Genomic DNA, 6552 nt, shown 5'->3' with positions numbered 1-6552 from the left:
GTTAGGCAATGGAGCATCTTGCTGCAAAATAATATCATGCACTATTTCCTTTTTGGGTGGCGGACCTTTAGGTTCTTGAAATAAGATATCATACTCTGAAACAACCTTTTCTAAATCAACTTGTTTTTCAGCATTACAACCCTCAAATACATTGGTTTTATCAGATTTCTTTTCCTTTACAACCATCAGTAAGATTTTTTTACATGAATTTATCATTCTTTTCATCTACCCTGAGTTTATGAGAGTATAATTATTCTTGACCTTATGAGCTCTTACAAAGTATTCAATTCCATCTTTAACAAGTAGATACTTGTTCTCAGATCTATAGAAAATAACTTTTCTATCATACAAGTAAGGACTTGCTAAAATAATTCCACATATATCCAAAGGAATTATGTCTAACTCAACCCCATCTACAAATGCTGACCCAAAAGAAAACTTGAGTTTGCACTGTCTAGTCACTTGTAGTTGTTATCATTCCACCATCCTAATGGGTATGGTTTCTTGTGAGGTGTAGTTAATAATCCCAACTTCTTTACAATTTCTTTAGAAATTAAATTTACTTTTGAGCCTATCAAACAAAGTATCAATATTTTTATGTTTGGAAATAACTTGAATATGGAAAATCTCATGTCTTTTTCTCTCATATTCTTCATCAATAATAGATTAAGCAGAATTACTAGTAGATGCTTCAGAGTTCTTATCTTTTATACCTGTGGTTGCAATTGTTGTTTCATCTCCTGAGTCTGACCCCAAATCTTTCTGAATCGCTGCAACAATCTTCTTCTTCTTGCCCTCGAACTTCTTAGGTCTCAGCTCTGGATGCAAAATCCAACAATGTTCATCATCATGCCCATCCTTTTTACAGTGAGTGCATGAAGCCTTGCTTTTCTGTGCAGTGTTGTGTGTGGAGCATGATTGTTCAGAGGTCTTTGTTTTAGCTGGATGTATACCCCAGGAAGTTTATACACCCCTCCACGCAGGGGGATGCGGGGGGGACTTGTCCCCCCCGCGGGGGTCCGGGGGCCAGAGGTCCCCCGGCGGGGGCTCGGGAGCAGCGCCCCCAAAGCTAAAAACAAATGTAAAATTGCCTTGTAAAAGTATAGTAATTTCTAGTCAATCTGGGCCGTTCATTAGGCAGATGATCTGACGGTAGAACTTATGTTTAGTTTAGGGTTTTTTTCCCTAGAAGGCAACCCCTCTCTTTGTATGAGTGCATTGTATTGGAGGCTGAGATATAGATGTGTATTCTGTGAGCGAGAAACTAAGAGGTGAGACTGTGAGAGAAAACAGAGGATATTACAGCGGGTTTGCTGTAGGTTGTGTCTCTTCATTTCGCTGGATAATAGAAAGGAAGGAATGGTTGTTCGGGGTGGACGTAGCCCAAACTGGGTGAACCACGTATATCTGTGTCTCTCTTGTTTTATGCATTCTCTGTGTTTATATTTCTGCAATATTTTATGTGTTCCATTGCTCCGTAATATATAATTTTCTAACAACTGGTATTAGAGCCGAAGGTCTACTTGGCTGATAAACTCGCAGGAAAGAAGGGTTCCTGGTTCGAGTGGGAGCAATGGTGAAAGATGGTAAGTTTAGGGTCGAGAAATTTAACGACCAAAACTTCTCGCTGTGGAAGATGCAGATGGAAGATTATCTGTATCAGAAATATCTATACCTACCATTGGGCAGAAAAACAAAGATGCCGATGGGTATGAAAGATGAAGAATGGAACCTTCTCGATAGAGAGGCACTCGGAACAAGAAGGTTTTGCCTTGCTGCATCAGTCGCCTTCAACATTTCGAAGGAAAGCACGACAGAGGGTTTGATGCAGACATTGTCGAAACTATATGAAAAACCCTCGGCCTCAAACAAGGTATTTCTTATGAAACGGTTATTTAATATGAATATGTCAGAAGGTGGATCTGTTTCAAACCATTTAAATGATTTTAATACAGTTACAAGTCAGTTAAGTTCTGTAGGGGTAAACTTTGATGATGAAGTTAGAGCTCTGTTATTCTTGTGCTCATTACGAGAAAGTTGTAATGGTTTGGTAATGGCCATTAGTAACTCCGTTTCTGGATCTAGTACTTTAAAGTTTGATGATGTTCTCGGTGCTATCCTTAGCGAGGAAATGTGACGGAAAAGCTCCGGTGAGACATCGGGAAATGCTTTGAGTGTAGAGTCTAGAGGAAGAAAAATGGAAAGAGGAAAGAGCTCAGGATATCGCAGTAAATCAAGGAAAGGCAGATCCAAGCCCAGATCGGGGATAGTGTGCTGGAAATGTGGAAAGAAAGGACACCTAAAGAAAGACTATAGATCTCGGAAGGGAAAAGAAGGAGATGCACAACAAGAAAACAATCATGAAGCAAATGTGACATGTGAGGTGTTACAAGATGCTTTGATTCTTTCTTTCGAAAATATTACTGATTCCTGGTTCGTAGATTCAAGGGCTTCATTCCATGCCACACCTGATAAGAAATACTTTCATTACTATGTTCAAGGAGATTTTGGACAAGTTTGTCTGGGTGATGATAAACCCTGTAAAATTGTTGGAATGGGTAAGGTTCTTGTAAAACAGCAGAATGGAAACCAATGGCTATTAAAGGAGGTAAGGAATGTTCCAGATCTAAAGAAAAATATGATTTCAATAGGGTAGTTAGGCGGTGAAGGTTGTGTGACAACTTTCACAGATAAAGCTTGGAAGGTCACCAAAGGAGCCCTGGTAATAGAAAAAGGCGAAAAGGTTTGTACATTGTATTTATACAATGGTATTTCTAACTCTGTTAATGCTTTAACTTCCAAAGGAGCAGATGCAGCATTATGGCATCATAGGCTTGGACACATGAGTGAAAAGGTGATGAAGATTCTTCACTCAAGGAATTTGGTGTGAGGTTTGAAGAATGTTGATCTGGACTTCTGTGAGAATTGCATTTACGGAAAACAGAAGAGAGTCAGATTTCTCAGAGTTGGGAAAGAAAAGAAGAATGAAAAATTAGAGCTTGTGCATACAGATGTATGGGGACCTGCTCAGGTATCATCTCTTGGTGGCTCTCGTTATTATGTTACTTTTATTGATGATGCAACTAGAAAAACTTGGATTTATTGTATTAAGAATAAATCTGATGTGTTTGATACTTTCAAGAAATGGAAAGCTTTGGTTGAGATTGACACAGGAAAGAAATTGAAGTGTCTTAGATCAGATAATGGAGGTGAATATTGCAGCAAAGAGTTTGATACGTACTTTTCAGAGCATGGAATTCGCAGAGAGAAGACAGTTCCAAGAACACCACAAGAAAATGGTGTATCAGAAATGATGAACAGAACAATCATGGAGCATGCAAGGTGCATGAGATTGCATGCAGGATTGCCTTTACAGTTTTGGGTAGATGCTGTAGATATTGCTATTTATCTAATAAACAGAGGGCCTTCAAGTTCCTTGGATGGTGGTGTTCCGGAGGAAGCATGGACAGGTAAAAAGGTAAACTACTCCTTTTTAAAGCCTTTTGGTTGTGAGGCCTTTGTCCATATTGATAAAGAAAATAGAACAAAGCTTGAGGAAAAGTCAAAGAAATGTACCTTTATTGGATATGGTGTTAATGATTTTGGTTATCACTTATATGATTACAAAAATCACAAAATCATTAGGAGTAGAGATGTAATATTCAATGAAAAGGTCTTGTATAAGAATCAGTTAGAGGAAAAGAAACAGGAAAAAGAAAAGAAGGAATACGCAGTTCTTTATGAAATCACTAAAAAGGTAAAGGTGCCTGAAAATAATAATAACCAACAACAACAACCACAACAATAGCAAAAGGCACCCCAAACACCTGAAAGTGGTGTTAGAATATCTACCAGGATAAGTAGACCCCCTGAACAATACTCTCCTTCATTATATTATTTATTGTTGACTGATTCTGGTGAACCTGAATGTTATGAAGAAGCAATGCAGGTTGAAAGCAAGAAGAAGTGGGAGGTAGCCATGGAAGAAGAGATGGACTCCTTAATGCATAACCAGACTTGGGATTTAGTCAGGTTGCCTACAGGAAAAACTACATTGAAGAATAAATGGGTTTACAAGCTGAAGGAAGAAGATGGAGGAAAACAGAGGTACAAATCTAGACTTGTGGTGAAGGGGTTTGCACAGAAGAAAGGTATTGATTTTAATGAAATATTTTCTCCTGTTGTTAAAATGACTTCAATTAGAACTATTTTAAGTCTTGTAGCAGCTGAAGATATGCATTTTGAGCAGTTAGATGTAAAGACAGCCTTTCTCCATGGGGATTTGGAGGAAGAGATATATATGCAGCAGCCACAAGGATATGAGGTGAAAGGGAAGGAGAAACTAGTGTGTAGGTTGAAGAAGAGCTTGTGTAGCTTAAAACAGGTTCCAAGGCAGTGGTATCTAAAATTTGACAAGTTTATGTCTGAGCAAGGTTATACTATATGTCACTCTGATCATTGTGTTTATTTGAAAAAGCAAAATGATGGCAGCTATATTATATTGTTATTATATGTATATGACATGCTTGTTGCAGGATCTAACATGCAGGAAATAAATGTGCTCAAAAGAAAATTGGCAAATTCATTTGCAATGAAGGATTTGGGAGCTGCAAAACAAATCCTTGGTATGAGAATAACTAGAGACAGGAAAAATCGTAAATTAACATTGTCTCAGAATGAGTACATACAAAAGGTGGTGAAAAGATTTAACATGCACAATACAAAACCAGTTAGTACACCTTTTGCTAGCCATTTCAAACTTAGCAAGGAAATGTGCCCAAAGACCCAAGAAGACATGGATTATATGTCTAAAGTTCCATATGCATCAGCAGTTGGAAGCTTAATGTATGCAATGGTCTACACAAGGCTTGATATTGCACATGCAGTGGGAGTTGTAAGAAGGTACATGAACAATCCAGGAAAGGAAAATTGGATGGGAGTGAAATAGATTCTTAGATATTTGAAAGGTACCACAAATCAAGCATTATGCTTTGGTGGTTCAAACATCTCCCTACAAGGATATGTTTATGCAGATATGGCGGGTGACAAAGATAAGAGGACGACCACTACAAGATATGTATTTACTGTTGGAGGAACAACTGTTAGTTGGGTTTCAAAAATCCAAAGTGTTGTTGCACTTTCAACAACAGAAGCAAAGTATGTTGCTGCTACAGAGGCTAGTAAAGAAATTATTTGGTTACAAAGGGTTATGGGTGAATTGGGTAAGGAGCATGATATGGGAACATTATACAGTGATAGTCAAAGTGCCATTCATCTTGCAAAGAACTCAGCATTTCATTCCAGGACTAAACAGATACACCTCAAGTACCATTTCATATGATCAGTGTTGGAAGATGGAGAGTTGAAGCTGGAAAATATACACACTAGCCAGAATCCTGCAGATATGCTAACAAAAGTTGTAACCAGGGAGAAACTGAGAATATACTCAGTTTCAATTGGTCTTCAAGGATGACGATGGAGATGAGAAATAGCAAGGTACAAAGAGGAGTCATTGTCCAACAAATGAAGCAGCGGTGGAGTTTCAACAATCATTCTCCAAGTGGGAGATTTTTGTGTGTGGAGCATGATTGTTCAGAGGTCTTTGTTTCAGCCGGATGTATACCCCAGGAAGTTTGTACACCCCTCCACGTGGGTCGTTCATTAGGCAGATGATCTGACGGAAGAACTTATGTTTAGTTTAGGGTGTTTTGCCCTAGAAGGCATCCCCTCTCTTTGTATGATGGCATTGTATTGAAGGCTGAGATATAGATGTGTATTCTGTGAGCGAGAAACTGAGAGGTGAGACTGCGAGAGAAAACATAGGATATTACAGTGGGTTTGTTGTAGGTTGTGTCTCTTCATTTTTCCGGATAATAGAAAGGAAGGACTGGCTGTTCGTGGTGGACGTAGCCCAAACTGGGTGAACCGCGTATATCTGTGTCTCTCTTGTTTTATGCGTTCTCTGTAATTATATTTCTGCAATATTTTATGTGTTCCATTTCTCCGTAATATATAATTTTCTAACATGCAGTGTTAGTCTTCCTTGCTTCCCACATTTGCTGTCTTTTCTCCTTGCTATTATTGGCAATGGGTTGGGATGGTCCCCCGACTTCTGGATTTCCATTCTTTCCTCTAGCTTCTAGATGAGTAGCTTGTATAGATACCTCATCTATACTAGTGGGATTAAACATGAGGATGGTATGCATCATGTAGCTATGTAGACCACCAATGTACTTCAACAAAGTCTCTGGTGAGTCTAATGAGATTCCTAGAATCAATGCTCTCTTTTTAAATTCTTGAGTGTACCCTTTCACACTTTGCCCTTTCAACTGTCGAAGAGTTTTCCAACTCATCATGGCTTGTTGCATGTAGGCCAATGGATAAAACTGCTTTTTGATTGCAGAAACAAATTCAGTCCAGACAGAGATGGTCTTACCATGTCTCTTCAGGTTAGCTTGGGTCTTGCCTTCCCACCAAAGCAAGGCAGTGCCTCCAACGTGTAGGCTTGCCAACTAAATCTTGCTCTTGTCTCAATCAATACTCTGCATTCTG

The sequence above is a fragment of the Pinus tabuliformis genome, chromosome 3_1 (genome assembly GCF_031772625.1).
Source record: "Pinus tabuliformis cultivar Carrire ecotype Pingquan chromosome 3_1, CPIR1, whole genome shotgun sequence".
Classification (NCBI taxonomy): domain Eukaryota; kingdom Viridiplantae; phylum Streptophyta; class Pinopsida; order Pinales; family Pinaceae; genus Pinus; species Pinus tabuliformis.
Note: the sequence above shows the minus strand (reverse complement) of the source record.